Source organism: Capsicum annuum, chromosome 6 (assembly GCF_002878395.1).
Source record: "Capsicum annuum cultivar UCD-10X-F1 chromosome 6, UCD10Xv1.1, whole genome shotgun sequence".
In the NCBI taxonomy this organism is placed as follows: Eukaryota; Viridiplantae; Streptophyta; class Magnoliopsida; order Solanales; family Solanaceae; genus Capsicum; species Capsicum annuum.
Window position 1 is genome coordinate 78,501,949 of NC_061116.1, and position 19,413 is coordinate 78,521,361.

Consider the following 19,413-nt stretch of genomic DNA (forward strand, 5'->3'; position numbering starts at 1 on the left):
TAATACCTAGCATGGGTCATCCTCTTTTACCACTAGTCAACTGGTTATATGTATCACATGGCTTACAAATATTATAAAGAAAAGAAGAGTAAAGTAAAGAAAAGCATGTAATGTACAGTCTTTCACAAGTGTAAGTAAAGGTGGTTCATTTATCCTTATCTATATGTTTATATATATTGACCCCGAGTTTCATTAATTTCTTATTTCACTTATGGTTATCTCATGCCTTACATATTTAGTACATTAATTTGTACTGACATCCCTTATGGGGGGCCAACGTTCTATGTTACAGGGATAGTTTTTTAGCTAGTAGATCTCCCCAATAGAATACAGGATACTCAACAACTTCTGGTGAGCTCTAAGTTGATACGGGGCCTTGCTGAGTCTTTATCATATATATTTTGATGGTTTTATAGTCATGGATTCCATTAGAGGCTTTTTAGACATTGTAAAGCAGTCATATGTATTCATAGGTTTTAATGTCATCTGTATCGATTTGGCTAATTGGTTGTATTGTATCTATAGCTTTTTATTAGTGATTCCATTTGTTTAGTGATTCATTTTCTCATTTAGTTTATTTTTATAGTATGTGTTCCTATAGTTGTTGTTCGCCTCATCTAGTGTGGGATGTGACAAAAGTGGTATCAGCGCGGTTCATCCTAGGGAGTCTACAAAGTCGTGTCTAGTAGAACCTTACTTATAAAAGTGTTGCGCTCCATATTTATAATTAGGGGGCTACTTGGACATTCAGGAAATGTCACTTTCTCTCATAATCCAGATCATACATTAGAGAAATTTTAAGAAGTCCATTCTCGGTCGTACTATAATCTCTTATATTCATGCTATGCCTACAAGAGCTAAGGTCAGTGGCGGCAAAAAACTCCAGCACCACTAATGTCCAAGAGGCAACGCACAATGAAGGGTCTTAAGATATCGAAATTCAGATTAAAGTGAACCAATTTAGTTCAACCCATAGCCTGCAATAGAGTACATCATAAAGGTTTTTGTGTTACTTGCACATAAGGCTATATTTGTACTATTTTTATTGCCTTGGTTTATTTGAGCAAGATATAATAAGGTTATTAATATTTTTGTAAAATAAATGGTTAACTAGTTATAAAGATGGGTTGAAAATATTTCTTAGTGCACTTCTTAAGAGTACGTGAATGGTTCTTAGGTTTGAGATTTCTTTCATATGACTCCTTTAATATATGGGATTTGATACCGCGGAGGACATTTAGTACTTCGTTAGTAAATAAATAGGGTTTTAGAGTTACACATATTCTAAAAATAGAATTTGCTAAACTAGTTTTGTATTAGTTGAAAGAGGCTAGTAGCATGGTCTGAAGGGTGAACCTTTCAATGTGATAGCGCCTATACACTAGTTAGATGATAAGGACCAAACACCTACTAGATATCATTCTAGATTTTATGAATTATCTTTTTATAAGGTATGTGTGTATGACCACCCCAAATAGGTAATAATAACATGCAATCCCTTTTGTGGTTAAAAAACTCTAGGATGAGTATTTCTAATTGTTCTATATAAGAGTATATGTAAACTTGGTTCCTACAGTGAACTATGTTTTGGCTATAGAAGGTTAGTATATGACTACAACTTATGGTAGAAAAAGGAATATTGACTGGTTAGACCTATGTGGTGATTATCTACACTATTTTTGCATATTAGAATACATGAAGTGAGCTATTTTGGTTAAAAAGGGTATTTGTTAGACATGAAGCAGGTAAGAGTGACACCCAAATGACAATATGAATGCATGTTTGGATGCCTAGTCTTATTAAATGCAGGAATAGAGAGACGATCAAAAGATATACACTTGGACAAACCTAATGCATTTGTATTATCCTTATTAAAATAACAGGTAGTTTGTTATGCATATGTATAGAGTTTTAATGGCTTATCAAAATTGTCATGAAGTATAAGGTACCTTTTTTTTTCACTTGAGTCCCTGATATGGAAATTCCCTTAATGCATAGCTTTCTAAATTTCTTGACTAAAGGTATTGGATTGCCATCACTTATTAAGACACAAGTTGTTAGCCCTCCCTTGTTACTAAAAATTAGTTAGCATGGATAGACCTATCTAATTAAGCCCAGAGTGACTAACCTTCAGATGGTTTAGAATCATAGTATAATTTTGCATGAACTTGATATTTATGTGTGAGTTGCTGTAAATAAGAGTTTATGTGTTATAGTTCCTTTAAGTTTTATTTGTAATTTTTTAATTTGAACTTTTATATGGTACCAAACATTGATTGTAATGATATCCTAGGTTAGTAGAAAAGATAAGGTTGATCTTGACCTCCTACTCCTACAAATAGATTGTTAAGGATTTCTTTTCTATCATAGCCCTGAAACACTGATACAAAAACTTCATAGGAGCTTAAAAGATAATATAGGGAAACTAATTGCATATGTTTTTAGTTGAGTAACAAATACGAGCATAACTATCCCACCAGTGATTTAGCACTAGCGATAATATGCTCAAAATTAATAGGGTAGAGTGACCCCATAAGATGTCTCTTAGCTTCCAAAAAATCTGGTTTGTTATGTAATTATACATGCTACAACTTCAATAGCTTGTCTATTTATAGGTCGTATGTCTTTTATGGATTATTTTCTCACTTATAACATATGTCATGGAATACTTGCATGTAGATGTTATCTACTTCATTGAACCCTCATTTATTCTATATATGTTTATGGGAATTTGTCGTATATGTAATTATGCTAATTATTTACCACAGATCACTTGTCCGTATTTTTTTTGCATCACAGATTAACTTGACTGTGTGTTATAGGCATTGGAATTAGTTCTCATGAGTTAAAGTACCACCTATAACTTTTCTACATGTTATACCTTTCACATACCATTTGCCTATATGCTACATTCCTTATGCCTACATGCTTTGTATGATTATTCATGTGTTAGTCTAGTTATTCATGCTCTAGTCCACTTGCTCAATGTGATTTGTGTTTCACAGTTCACTTTCTTATCATGTTCATTCTTGTAGCCCACTTGTTTATATATTGTATAAATTGTCATAACCTAGTTCTTTGGATTATGTGCTCACCTAGCCCAATATTTTATTTTACTTGCTCACATACTATAAGTCTTTCAATTCACTTTCCTATATGTTATAAGTCTCACAGTTTATTTTATCTCATTTTTAATGGTTCATATGCTCATTTGACATATGCTTTAATATTTTGCTTTTACATAAAACCCATATTTCTGTAACTTAATTGTCTATATGTCACAAGCTTATTAGGTTCATATATTCGTATGTTAAGTTCTCTTTTGTACTAATCTGCATGTGTGTCCTAGATTTAATGCGACTTATCTACATATTATATTCCCCTTTTATGCTTATTGATATGTGTATTAACGTAGTTGGATAAAGCTTTCTCATATTAGGATATAATGATTCTAATTCATTCTAACCATCATCAAGAATTTCAATAATTTAAATGTCATTTTAGCATTATTGATATGTTACTATAACTAAAGAATAGTAGGGCATGTCAGACTTATTCCTAAGTAATTGCTCCACTTCTCTGCGAGAAAAATAAGTCCTTGAACTCTTCATTAGCCAAAACTTTATGTAGTCTCTCAAATATTCCGGCTCTACCAATCCACCAAGCAAATAGGCTATACTTATGTTGAATGTGAAGTAGACCATATGAATCAATAAATGTCTAATAATCTTATACCTCTAAGGAAACCATAGGTCATTGTCATGACCCAGACTACTGCTTTGTCTTAACATGGTTCTTTGAGTCAAAAGTCACCCCAAGAAATTTATGGCCTAGCATAACACTAGGAATATTGTACAAAATTGAATAACACTATGCCAAATCTAAAGGCTGAATGATATATGAAAATCAAAACCAAATACTAATTTACAACACAACGGAAATCACTAAATATAGCATATAGCTTAATCTCTATTGTCTGTCTGAATCGTCTACTAAGACTAGTTGTTGGGACAAACCCTTAGCTAACTCTAACTGTCTTAAAACTGGAAATTCATAAATAAAAGATACAAATATTAGCCCTTGCATGATGAGGACACACCAATGCATTATAGCTAATATAGTAGTAGACATACAATGCACAATCCGAATGCTAAACGTCAAAACCTATATTATAAGATAATATAGTGCAAAGGATAGTGTACGATCATTACTTTGAATGTATTGAGTATGTCAGGTATGAAAGTGTGCAATCATACTTTCACAAGTGTTTACATTCATAATTCATCAATAACTACCCACTAAATGAATGATAAGTCCTATTCATTGTCTAGGCTAAGTTATTACTTCATATAGACCCAAAAATGACCTATTTAGGAAAGAAAAAACCTATAAGACCATTAAGCACATGCTAGAGCATTTATAGAGCATATGAAGAACATATGGACCACATCCCAATGGTATAGTGGGTTTTTTGACCCACTCTAGCGTATTTGGAGAGGGTTGGGTGCACCTCCAAAGTAGATGGGGCATATGTCCATTTTGGGGGCTTTCTAGCCCCGATTGCCTTTCCTTGGCCTCTTTCCCTTGAACCTCCTTAATTATCATAATCATCCAATGTACATATTTTAATAAACACTAAGGAGTCATTACGTGCCTCTTGACCCATAAGCATCCCCTCTAATAATTTGGATCTCATTATGATTGTATCATCCTTCCTTCTTGAAAAAGATTCATTCTTGAATCTTAAACCTTTAAAAACAAGATAAGAACACACAACCAATACTTTGTCAAGGAAATATGATTGGCATAAGGGTTAAAATCAAAATATCCTTGCCAAGGAGGTACACATTCGACATATAACTAATGACCCTTTGTTATCAATAAAATGAATTCATTATATACTTCACAAAGGTGTTGGCTATAAGAATCCTTATGAAACACGGAAACAGAAAAGGTTGTAAGACACAAGTGTTTCATTATTTCACCATAAGACCATATCCAAGAACTTCCACCTCTATCTAAGATAAATCCAACATCAACATGGATATCATTAAATTCAAAGAGGAAGTAAAGAAAGATATGAAGAAGATTAGTCCCATCCAAGGTATTTCCATAATGAAGAGTAGAAAGGTACTCAATAAAGCTTGTAATCAAGTCACTAAAAGTTTGAATAACCAAGGATGGAGTCGAGAAACTAGGATGCACATCACCCTTCCTTTCAAACCAACCCATGTTGACACAAAATACATTTTTAACACAAACATTGTCATCATCATAGGCAAAAAGATAAAACATAAAAGAGTTAAGAACATCATTATCATCTAAATTACCCTTAAAATTGTTTTTACAATAATATGAGACAAGACATTTGAAGCACACTATATCTTTTCTCTACAAGAAACTTTCCTCAAGAAGTACATTAATCAATGGAATCATGTTATTATAGGAATTAGGGAATCTATGAGAAACCAATTCACTCCATTTCAAAGGGTATACCCAATTAGTTGGGTGACTTCTTTTCATGGCATGTAGCCTGTTCCCAATTGTCCTTCCTACTAATTCAACTTATCTAACCATATAAGTATGACAAGGATTAGGAAACTAATGTTGTACATCAAGTACACTCCAAGAACTCTTCCCTAAGCAACAAATAGATTGGGAATTAAGGTTGTAAGGCCAAAAACACTCAAGAACCAAAGGAAAACACCATGAAGGAATCGTGAAAACACTAACACTGTAATGGGGTGACAAGATTTTGATCAATTTCAAGGGTCTTCAACATAAGGAAAATATCATCATGTCTCCAAGGATTACTATGAATAGGAGGGGGTAGGTACATACCTTGGAAGCAATACCTTAAATTGTTTCTATTGTCCTTCATAGGTTCTTTACCTATGAATAAGAGGGGGTAGGTACATACCAAACTATAAACATGAGGGGAAGGTATGTACCTTCCCTTCCATGCATCAACTTGGACAAGTAGGCTTGACCCCTTTTCCTCCTTATAGGTATTCCTTTGGTAGGTAGCTCCTTCGTTCAATGCATGGAATAAGATTGTTCATTTCTTGTCATAAAGTATCCATGAGTTTTATTAGTTTTCTCCTTTGAGTCAAGTCTTTATCAACCTTAGAGTCCTTGAATAAGAACTCATAGGCCTTCAAAATTATGCTCATGAGAGGTCTTCTTTGAGTCTTTCTTCAAAAGTTTTAGCTCATAAACCTCTAAGAAAGAAGTATTAGTACTAAGTAAAATGCTAGTTCCATGGTTAGCATGTAATAAGGGCTTAGGCTTGACAAGTTCTACAACTAAGTGTTCCTTGTCTCCCTCATTCAATTCAACCCTTGGCTCAACATTCTTAAATCACTCTCCTTCTTGAGCCAACTTCTTCTCCCCATACTTAGCTTTATTTTCCCCTTCATCCTCAAATTTATTAGGTTGATCTTAGTTTATTTGAGTTTGGGGTAGTTTAGGGAAAGTATTTTAAGAATTTCCACTCAAGGAAGCTTTAAAGTTTGGTGGATTAGAAAAGGTCTTAGGGAAGTTTAGATGACCTATCATTTTATCCATCCTTCTTGAGAGAGAAATATCCATGTTACCCATCCTTCCATCCTTATTAGTCATACTCCCTTTAAAAGATCCTAATCAGTTATCCATAGCATTAAGCTTCTCTAAGATGGAATATAACATAGCATTTGTGGTGTTATTATCCGTTATGTGTGATGTTTCGCCTTCCTAAGCCATTGCACCTATTAGGAAATACTAAATTAAAATAAAACAAAAAACAAGTTAATGGTAAGGAAATCAACCTCACAAGCTCTTAAATTTCACACATTTGGTTGTTCACTCAATCAGCGTTGCAAGTGTTGATAGATCATTTATTCTCCAATGAGAATGCTTGAAACCAATTGTGGGTTAAGGTTGGAATAGATTATTATTTGAAATGACTCAAATAAAATATTTATGAAATTGAGTCAAGAAGTATCATATAATTCAAAAGAGAAAAGAGTGAAAAAAGTAGGACAATGAGAGAAATAGGACTCAAGAACTAATCGATCAACTTAGTAGATGAATTACAAGTTGATGTATAGTATAAGAATCAAAAAGAGATTTAAGAATCAAGAAATTGAAACTAAGAATCAAAACTTGAGAAATTAAGATTCTAAAGTATTGATATGTGTTTTATAACTTGAATTGATGTTGGATAAGTGTTGGAATGCGTTTGGGGCTGCCTTGCATTCAATTAGAGTGTTCTGCATTTGAGTTTTGCAGAAGCATGTTGGGCATAGTTTGTATGTCAGAGAGGCCATACTTACTGGTTTGGGGTGCTTGGAACTGCTGGAGAAGACCAAGCATACCTTGGGCATAGATGCAAGGTAGGTCACCCGCCCCTCTCTCTTGAAATGGCCCTTTTGCCCACTAAATGGTCCCCCTTATACTCCCATATGGAATATCCTTTGGAATATTCTTTTATACTTTAGGAAAAACACTTTTTTGATACTTTTCTTCCTTCTTTTAGGATAAAACACCCTCTTTTGATGAAATTTGCAACTTGAAGGTTTGAATTTTTTCAAGAACACTAACTTCTGCTCCAAAGCTCAGAATCAGTTGAAATTTTTAATGTAAGTACTTTTCAACATTATAAAATCATTCCCAACATCATTTTCCCAAATTATTGACCAAATTCCTTATATTTTTGACCTTTTTTACTTTCCTCAAGTTCAAGCTCTTAACGATGGTATCTCACTCAATTTAACTCCAATTTGGCTTAAATTTGAAACCTAGACTCTTATTGTGTTACAAAACACAAATTTAACACTAGAAACACAAGAAAAACATACAATTAAAAACTTAAAATTTGACCTAGGGCTAAAAACGTGAATGGTGGTTTTTTTGGGGATTTTCAATTTTGTACTTTTTTTTTTGTTGATTTTCAAGATAACAAATCAAATATTGACTTTGTAGGAATTAAATCAAGCTCGTATCTAATACCAAATGATACACAACTAAAATACAAAATCAAAAAACTAAACTAAGATACGAATGCGAAAGATAATGGGATTGATAGAAAACAAGTAATAGGTAGACACAATGGATGAATGAATAGCAAACTAAGGGTGTATCAAAAACCTAACCTCTATTCAATGTCAACCAAAGTACCTAAATCCTACATAGACCTCAAGGGAATTAGATTCCTGAGCAACACGGGTTTCTAGATTACAAATTAACACACATGTTTCTAGTTAATCCAAGCTTTCCTCACACTTTTACAAGTGTTTATATTTATAATTAATTAATAAATACCTAATAAATGAAATATAAGTCCTATTTATAGTCTAGCCTAATTTATTAGATCGTATGGGCCCAAAAGTGACTCATTTAGAAAAGATAAAACATCCCATTAAGCATATCCTAGAGAACATAGGGTGCACATGGGACACATCCCACAGGTATAGTGGGTTGTTTTGACTCTCTATAGCAGATCTAGAGTGGGTTGGGTGAACCTCCAAAGCGGATAGGGAGCATGTTTTCTTTTGGGGGCTTTCTAGCCCCGTTTGCCTTTCCTTGGCCTCTTTGATGCCCCTGAACCTCCTTGATCATCATAATCAACCAATTTACACCTTTTTATATCCACCTATGAGTTATCACATGCGTATTGACCATAAGTATCTCCTCAAATCATTCATAGCCTATTTGGATTACATCACCAACAAAGTGCCAATTGAGGAGGTTTTGCCTCAAGAAGGATAGTTTAGCATTCCACTTTACTTGGCTACACATGTTATTCTCCCTCCCACTTCAAAGAACTCCCTAGAATTTCTTGATCTTGAGCATGATGATCTCTTGTATTTAAGGTTAAATTCTCTTCAAGAAGGAGAGAATGATACAAGTGAAAGAGCCTCATGGACAAGCTTTAGAGACGAAGAGGAATATTGTGATCCCTCATGAGAAGATTAGAAGAATGAGGATGCACTATGTTGATTTTTAGACTTTTAGGACCAACTAGCATTTAGGGTTACTTTTGGGCTCAATTTGTAATAAATGGCCTTAGCCTGTAAATAGCTAGGAATCTCTTTATTTTAGACTTAGATGATTTTGGATATGTTTACACTTGAGAGTGTTTATTGAAGATTTTTTGGAGCTTTATTGTTTGTGAGAAACATGGGTTGTAAGAGATTCCATTTTCGTGAGGTCTACTATGAGGTTGGTGCTTGTGGTAATTGATAAGAACGTCTTATGGTTTGATATACCCTTTGGTTGTACTCTCGTTATCTCCTTGTGTCAATCTATATATCCCTTTTAGATTTTTATCTTGTTTTATGTTAGTATTTTTCTTTATTTTTGTGTTGTTTCCAACTTCATAGTTTTACTCTCATCAATGCTAGTGACATGAAGCACTTTCTTTTTTTGGCAGTATGTGAATGGCATGAGTTTAACCAATATTGATACGGGTGCAAAGAGTTCAAGACCATTCACAAGGATCCAAGCTCAGGAATCGCAAATCGTACAAGGCTTATTTATGAAGATAGATTCGTGTGAATGTGTTTTGAATCCCTGCAAGGGGTTCCACCTTTTGAAGGTTAAAGAAACATGATGGACCCATGACTTTGGAGCTTTGGAGGGACGACCTTGGAGTGTAAATACTCATTAAGAGTTTTTCAGTCATTTCATGTATCTAACTATAAATGCCACTTATTAGGTTTATTTCCCCTTTAGCATATTATTGATATTGACTTGAACATTTCACTTATGAGAGAGTGTGATGAAACAAGGGCAAGTGTGCAATCACTTGTGTTGAAACTTAGCTTAGAAATAGGGGTTCTTGAGGAGAATTGATTTCCCTCTTGGGTTCACGTGAGAACTTAGTGTTTGTTATTACGATTCTTAGGGGTCTTTGGATGATACACACATTGGTTCTTATTTCGTCGTAAGCTCTTATGTCAACTTATCTATATTTACTTTCATGTCTTATTTCTATTTTACTCCTTTAGGGTAGTTTTCATCTTGTATCTTTGATTCCATATCATTTGGTATCAAGAGAAAGGTCTGATTTTATTCCTACGAAATTAATCTTGGGTTGTTATCTAGAAAATAAAAAAAAAGTGTCAAAAAACCAAAAATCTCAAAAAAAGTTTGTTTTGGATTTTACCCATTGTCCGAGACTTAGATCTTGGAAATTTTTGTGTCTTTTGTTAGTTTATAGTGTTAGATCCTTTTTCCCTAACACTAATAGGGTCTATATCTAGAAATTTGAGCTATTTTTGTGTTGATTTGAGTCATCCACTATTGTTCAGCTTGACTTGAAGAAAATTGATGGTGGATCTCAAATTTTGAAAGGATTTAGTTATGGATTTGGGCTTGAAATAATCATATTGGTGTTTGGGTGTTCAACATGCGCTTAAAAAATAAAAAAAACATTCAATTCCGAGGTCATTTGGCTAAGGTTCCATGTTTGAATGTTCTTGGTATTCTTAATGTTCTTCATATGTTGTTGAAGACGAACATTCAAAAAGTCATCAATTCTGGGAAGAGGATACTTGTTCTTGATCATGAATTTATTGAGTTAACAGTAATATATATACATTCTGAGTGAACCATCTTTCTTGTGCATGAGTGAGACTGGTGCACCCCACGGGGAAATGTTGGCTCTGATGAATCCCTCATCTAAGAGATCCTTCAACTATTCTTTCAGTTCTCTAAGTTCTACTGGTACCATTCTGTATGGAAGAATAGAGATATGCTGAGTGTCTAAAAGAAGATCAATACCAAAGTCTATTCCCCTTTCGGGAGGAATTCCTGAAAGATCTTCGGGAAAGACATTTGAATATTCATTCACTACTGGGACTGATTCAAGACTGGGAGCCTCAGAACTGGAATCTCTAACATGAACTAGATGATAAACACATCCCTCAGATATCAATTTCCTTTCCCGAAAGTAGGAAATAAGTTAACCCCTAAAAGCGGATACACTACCCTTCCACTCTAGGATAGGTTCATTCAAGAACTGAAATCGAACTGTTCTATTTTTGCAGTCGATTGTGGCATAGCAGGAATAAAGCCAAGTTTGTAACACCCTGATTTTCTAAACCAAAATGCTACACGGTTCTATGACCTTGAAGGACCATAAGCTAACCCATGACTGATATCTGTACCTGTACACTGCATAATATATATATAGAATATGGAAACATGAACAATAGGCTATAAGGTTCAACTGAATAGAATATATAATATATAATAACATCCATATAGGGTAAAAAATACTCAAAACAACTGAAAGCTGAATCTAAAAGTTGAACTAAATCTGAAAGCCTCTAAATACTTTATGCAATAAGGAGTTGAAGGAATATGTCTCCAACTAACTCCGTCTAGCAAAACTAAACTAAAATATTGAATGAAATAAAATAATATCATCCTTGAATGGATGAGGACTCATTTCAACTCTACGATTGGAATGCTACTGCTGATTTAGAACTCGTGTCTCTAAACCTATGGTGTGACATAAAAGAAAGCACCATAGCGTAAATGCGTCAGTACGACTGGGAGTACTGAGTATATGAGTGAGATAGGCTAAATGCAAAAGGGTTTACATGCATGAACAATGCTAAATGACTGACTGATATAAACGTAAGAGTACGAATATGTATACATAGTAACTAAAATAATGAATACATGATATCTGGATTTGTATGCTAATATATGGTTTACTTTTACATTACATGACTCATACTAAAATTTTAATAACATAGATGACTATATCTGACAGTCCTAAATCTGATGGAACTACCTGAGTTTCGTACTGTAACTAAATTAACTATAACTGACAGTCCTGGTATATTGAAATTTGAAAAACTATCAGAGTTCTTTTACTGAGACTGGGACTAAAACTGTGGGGGATAACTGTTTAACCGATATGCCCCAATAACACATATAGCTAGGTTGGGGTCTAATCTCAGCCCTAACTGGAAGGGTGTCAATATCGCGCTACTGGTAAGGACATCTGTGAGTGATCCTTAGCTGGCAAGTACTCGAATGAGAATGGTGGGAACCCTAAACTGATAGGTTAAGCCACCTCATCAACCCTAATTTGGCAGGTTAAGATGTCTCAACCTATGCTGTCTACGTAGTTCTGGCACACAAGGATGACTACGAAGAATCACACCCTAAATTTGTAGGTGAGTTCTCATCCTTGGGTTCACTCGGTACACAACTATATTTTTTGGGTACTAGTACCCCCAGGACTCGATGGAAGGAAACTGACACACATAACTGACATGATTATAAAATAGAGTCCATAATTCATCATATCATAAGTATGAAAGGAAAATTCATACAAAATCTTTTTACTTGAATAGCTTTAATATCATGCTCAATCCATGTCACAACAACGATGTATATCAATCAAGTGGAATTCATGTGAAATCATAAAGCATAGAGAATGGACTTGTTATTTAAGAACTATTAAATCATGGGACATGAATTCTATCATCCTAGCCCATTTATCAAAAAATTTGCATGCATTCTTTTAGCTTAGGTGTGTTCTCATGAATTTCCCAATTTTAAACCACATAAAGTTCTTGGATTTCAACTAACAAAAACATATACTTCATGAAAACACCTTTAGATATCATCTTGAAACTTAAACAACAATCATCAATATGTGAATGCTCATATCATAATAATAAAATCACAATATAATATTTAAAACATGGTTCTTGAGCTCTATGAACAAAATGGATCCATAGATGAACACTACGCATACCTTAGATGGAAGATTCTTGATGATTGATGGAGAAATTTGCTTGAACTTGAATCCCCAATTGAAAATCCTAATGTGTTCTTGAGAGGATTTTGAGATAAAGAGTATGTTTTGGTGAAATAAGGTCTTAATTCTATGTTTATGGAATATATATGGGTGGAAAGATGGCCCAAATATCTCTCTAGATGTGAATTTAATTTCTGTGAAAATTACCTAATTTAGGCCTCCAGTGCGACATGGAGATATTGCGTTGCCCCCATTTGTGACCTGGAAACTCACCGCGATGTGGTGGAATCACGGAGAGACACTGGAAATTGACAAATGTTGTTTTGGCTTATGGCGCGATGCGCCCCTCACTAAAATGACGCTGCTGAAACTTTAAATCGCTATAACTTCTTCACTAGGTGTCTGTTTTAGGCAAATTTGGTATCTACGAAAATATTATTCAATTCTCTAAAATTTGGAGGGTATAAATATGCTAAAATACCACCTATAAACCAATTTATCCTCGTTCAAAGATGACCTATGTGAAATCACTCATGAAAACTTGGTGGATTCAAAAGTTCTTAGCTTGGTTTACTCTAAGTGACTCTTATGAACATGCTTAACACATCATAAGCTCTATTATCACTAAGATACTCATCCTAATTCATGTACTCTAATATGAATCACAGGATAGGAGGTTTCATGTGTAGGAACAACGGTTCATTTTCTAGCTTTGAAATATACGACGTATTACAACACTTTATAGGAGCCTCTTTCATCAAGGGTACTTTAGTCTTTTTATGTAATAGCTATATATAGACTTTTTAGGATTATTTTCTCATTTGTTATTAATAAATATTGAGTGAATGCATTTTGAAACTTTTTTCTTCTCTCTTGTGAGTTGAAATCCGAAACTATAGTAGCCTTGAGTTGGATTTACTTGGGTTGCAAATTTGCTATGAAACATTGGTTCTTTGGGGAAGATCGAGTCCCTTTTGTTTCAATGTAAGAGTGTGGTGTTTCTATAGTCTATCTTAGTGGGTTTTAGTGTTTGATACACACTTTAGTTCATAGGATTTGTAGTAGTTTATGTCTCAGTATCTATCTTTAATATCATGTTCTTTATTTGTGTTTTGTCTTTAATCTGAGTGTGTTGTTGCCTCTTTAGTGTTTGTCTCATTTTTATCTTCTTTCTTTAGGTTCAATTTTGGTTTTATAGCTTAGATCTATATCATTTGGTTTCAAGATCCATGTTTTAGAATTGTTCCTACAATTCTAAGTCTTGGATTGTTGTTACCTTAAGAAAATTATCACAAAAAGAGTCAAAAATCCAATAAGATCAAAAACATATGTTGATTCATGTTAGGCTATCCTAGATATACTTAGATCTACTATGTTTTTATGTGTTTTGAAAGTTTCTAGTGCTAGATCCTTGCTCACTAGCACTAATAGAGTCTAGTTCTAAGATTTAAGCAAGATCAAGGTTGTTTTGCACATTCCACCATTGTTAAACTTGTGTTTGAAGCTTTTGGAGGGTAGATCTCATGTTCTTTTATGTGGTTGTGATGTTTTAGAAGTGATTTTGGGATATTTGTGCTTGTCTTGGCAAAGAGACCTTAGATCTTCAAGAAAATTTAAAATTTGGAGGTCATTTGCCTTATGGTCAACTCTTGAATATTCTTGTTGTTCTTCCTCATCTTCATATCTTGTTGAAGAAGAATATTCAAAAGTGCTTATTTGATCTTTAAAAGGGAGGAAACAGAGTGTAGTACTGGTTTAAGGAAATTTCCAAGAACCTTCCTAGTCATCCAAAAGAAAGAAAACAATAAAAAAGAAGGAATAATCAAGTACAAGTGCAAGTACAAAGGGGGATCAATTCAATTCAAACTTATTTGGAGCTTGAAAAAGGCTACAAACCTTGCATCCCCCCCCTCCCCCCAAAAAAAAAAGCAACCCTCCTTTTTCTAGATTGAAGATTGACGGAAGCTCAATTTGAAGAACAAAAAACTAGGCAAATTATCGTCCAATCACAAGTTACCACATCATTGCTATTGAATAACTGAGTTTTTAGCTTAAATATTTGTTTCTTAGTTTTTACTTCTTGTTTATAGGTTGTATTTTGTTGATTCTAGTGCTAATTGACAAACTAGTGATTTTCCACTAAGTTGTGAATTAGTTTCTGAGCCCTTTCGTTTGTGTTTTCGTTCTTTGTGTGTTTTTTTCGTTTTGAATTCATTGTGTTTTTTTGGTTCAAGTCGGATAAAGATTTTCTTGAGTCATTTAAGCAAAATTCTACTTCGAGGAAAAGTAGACTCATCCCTCAATCACTCACTAAGTAAAGCCAGCTTTCAACACTTGCAAAACATGAGGTAAAATCCAAGAGTGAGAGTGTGGTGAGGTTATTTTGAACTAATTTGTGTTTTATTTTGTAGGTTTTCTTTCTTTTAGGTACAATTAAAATGGAAACTGAGGCTTCCACCTCTCAAGCCGTGGGTAATAATGTTAGTGGTGTTATCTTGGCTAAACTTAAAGCTCTTACCCATGAAATGAAATCTCATTTTGGTAGACTAGAGAAGGATATTGGGATAATCAAAGGTGATGTGTAAACATTGAGTGGTAGGATGGATCAAATTTAGAGTTAAAAGAGCTCCCGACCCTCTACTCCTCAACACTACTATGTATCTTCTAGTGTACAAGCCCAAAACGCCTCTACTACCATCACACTCCAGAACCTTCATCAAATTATATATCCTCCAAGACCTCCACAAAACCTAGTTCAAACTCCACCAACCCCAGACCTACGTAGACCTTTCCATCCTTAACTGAACCAAGTCTAATAAGAATGACTTGGAAACCAAACTTCACCATAAAACCCAAACTACCCAATCCGAAATCCACTTGACCAAAGGCTAGTCCCTCCATAAAATCCCATACCTTAAGTTCAAACCCCACTTAACCAAAGACACTACAATCAACAAAGTCCAATGCCTCTTTACCAAGATCCACTAACCAAAATCAACCCATCCATGTAGAAGGCTATGGTAGAAAGGAGCAAGAGAGTTATGGAGTTTATAATGATGACGACTTGCTTGAAGAAGAGATGAAGGGTAGGTATGAGAAAAGAGAACCTCAAGGTAGATACTGAGGGCATGAAGGTAGATGTGGTCATGGAAATCCAAAAGGAACCTAAGATGTTGGCATCAATTCTATAAAGGTTGAGATTCCTAGTTTCAAAGGTGAGAGTGATCTCGAGGTATATTTTTTATCGGAGTCTTCTTATGAAAAGATCTTCCAAGTTAATGATATTTTCAAAGAGAAGAAAAGTTGTTATGTTATAGCTCACTTTGAAGTCTATGCAAACACTTGGTTGGATTACACAAATAGGTTTGGGAATGTGATGATTGGTGGTAAACCTCCTCCTTAGGAAATATTGAAGAGGCTTATGAGGGAGAGATATATACCAGAGCATTATAGACATGAGCTCCTTGAAAAGATATACAACTTGAGGCAAGGTAGCAAGAGTGTCATAGCATATTATGATGAGTTTCAATAATTGATTTTGAAGCTTGATCATTGGAGATAACAAGTACATCATGACATCATATGCATCAAAGTTTGGTTGGCAAGGACAAATCTTCATGTTTGACTCTTAACAAATTTGAAACCATTGATGGTATTTTCCAAGTGGCTATGGAGATTGAAAAGGAAAACAAAGAGAGGTCGGCCTACAAGTCCAAAAGACCTCAAGGATCTGCGGGTTGGTCTAGAAATAAATATGTAATTCAACCATCTTTATCTTGGAACAAGAAAAAAATTTCTTCATCTAATGCTCCACAAGCCGTGACCAAGACTACTCAATATCAACCTCTAAGAATTAAAGGTAAGATAAATCTAACTTCCAATTCTAAAGGGTTTCAATGCTTTAAGTGTCAAGTTTAGGGGCATAGGAAAAATGAGTGCCCAAACTGAAGGAATGTGATTTTATAGGAGGGGAAGTTGTACTACCTTGGGGAAGAAGTGGGGATAGAAGCCGAGGAGGATGAGGCCGAGCCTCAAGATAGAGAGAAAATTAATGATGAGGTACGAGAAAAATATGAAGAATAAGACACTTGGCCACAAGATGGTGAGTGTCAAGTTACAAACTTTGTGGTGAGACGAGTCATGGTTAGCAATGTTTTAGATGATCTAAGCCAAAAGAAGAATCTATTCTATACTAAGTATCTTATTAAGGGAGTGTATGTATGATTGTTATTGATAGTGGGAGTTGCACTAATGTAGCTAGTGCTACTATGGTTGACTTCTTACAAATTCCCACTACTTCACATGAAAGCCCCTACAAGGTATAATGTTTGAATGAGTGTGGATAATTAAAGGTGACTCGGCAATGCTTGATTTGATTCAAAGTGGGAAGTTACCTAAACAAAATGTTATGTGATGTAATTCCTATGTAAGCATGTCATTTGTTGTTGGGTGCACATGGCAATTTAATAGATCTACCAAGCATTATGGAAGAACTAATAGGTATTCACTTGAATTCAAGGTCCAAAAATTCATACTTCATTCACTTTAACCATCTCAAGTGAGTGAGTTACATCAACAATTAAGGGATTTGAAAGAAAGGGGAAGAAAAGAGAGACAACCTGAGAGTGAGAAGTTGGGTGAAGCTGAGGGGGCATCAAGTTCTAAGGGGAAAGGTCCTATGGTTATGTTGTCTAGAATAAAGGATCTCTTTAAGGAGCATGATGGCCAAACACCTATGCTTCTCTTAGCCCATGCTTTTACTACTAACCCTTCTTCTTCTTCTTCTTCTTCTTCTTCTTCTTCTTCTTCTTCTTCTATTCCCCCTTCTATTTCCTTTGTTTTGTAGGAATTTGAAGATGTTTTTCTAAAGGAACTTCTACAAGGGTTACCCCCACTTTGGGGAATTGAGCATCAAATAGATTTTTTGTCGGGCTTTCAATTGCCCAATAAACCAATATATAATAGTAACCCTACAGACACTAAAAATCTACAAATACAACTGGAGGAACTTCTTAAAAAAGTATACATCAAGTAAAGCATGAGTTCATGTGCGGTTCTGCTCTTGTTGGCATCAAAGAAAGATGGGACATGAATAATGTGTGTGGACTGCCAAGCCATTAATATGATCATGGTAAAGTATTGCCATCCCATTCCTCGTTTAGATGATAAGCTTATTGAGTTGAATGGCTCTTGTGTCTTCTAACAAATTAATCTTAAGAGAGGCTATCACCAAATTAGAATGCAATCGGGTGATGAAAGGAAAACCACCTTCAAGACAAAATTTAGTCTCTATGAATGGATAGTTATGCCATTTGGCCTCACTAATGTTCCTAGTACTTTTATGCCATTAATGAATTATGTGATGAAACTATTCATTAGAAAATTTATTGTTGTGCACTTTGATGATGTCCTGGTTTATAGCAAGTCCCTTGAAGAACATGTGTTGCATTTGTAAAGTGTATTTGATGTCCTTAGAAAGGAGAAGTTATATGCTAATATTGAGAAATGTTCTTTTGTGTTGATAAAGTTGTGTTCTTAGGATTTGTTATAAGTTCGATGGGAGTTGAGGTGGATGAATCCAAGATAGACGCTATCAAAAGTTGGTCGACCCTCAAATCTATTGGATAAATCCAAAGTTTTCATGGGTTGGCAAGATTTTATAGATGGTTTGTCAAAGGGTTTGGCACCATTGCAGCCTCCTTAACCAAGAGCATTAGAAAGAACCAACCTTTAAAGTGGGGATATGAGTAAGTTAAGGCCTTTGAAACCTTTAAAGTATGCTCATTTTTGCCCCTTTGTTGCAATTACCCAACTTTGATAAGATGTTTGAAGTCAAATGTGATGAAATTAAAGTAGGAATAGGCATCATCTTAATGCAAGATCTCAAATATATTGCATGTTTTAGTGAAAATCTCAAGGGTGTGACTCTAAATTATTACACTTATGATCTAGATTTATACGCCTTGATTAGAGCTTTGGGTAATTGGCAACACTACTTGTGGCCCAAAGAGTTTGTGATCTTAACGGACCATGAATCCTTGAAACATCTTAAGGCCCAAGACAATTTGAACATGTAGCATGATAAGTGGATTGAACTCCTAGAAACCTTCTGTTATGTCATTCAATACAAAAAGGGAAAGAAAAATATAGTTGCCGACACATTATCTAGGAAACATGTGCTTATTGCTACCTTATCTTCCAAGTTGATGGTATTTGAGAGCCTAAGGTTGGTGTATCTCGAGGACCCCATATTTGGCCCTATTACTTGGCTATGTTAAGAGTGGGGTACGGAAAAGTTGCTTAAGGAAAGGGATTCCACTCCCTATTCCAAGTTTGATGGTTATTTGTTCAAATAAAGGCAGTTGTGTATGCCTTCTAGTTCGTGTATTGAGTGTTTATTAGAGAGGCACATGATGGTGGCTCAATAGGACACTTTAGGGTTGATAAAACCCTCAGAATTTTGGAGGAACAATTCTATTAGCCTAAAATGTGCAAAGATATTGCTAAGATTTATGGCCAATGTATGAATTGTAGGAGTGCCAAATCCCCCTCCTTCCTCAAGGGTTATATACCCCACTTCCTGCTTCTCTTCATCCTTGTCTTGACATATCTATGAACTTTATTTTGGGGCTGCCAAGGACAAGGAAAGA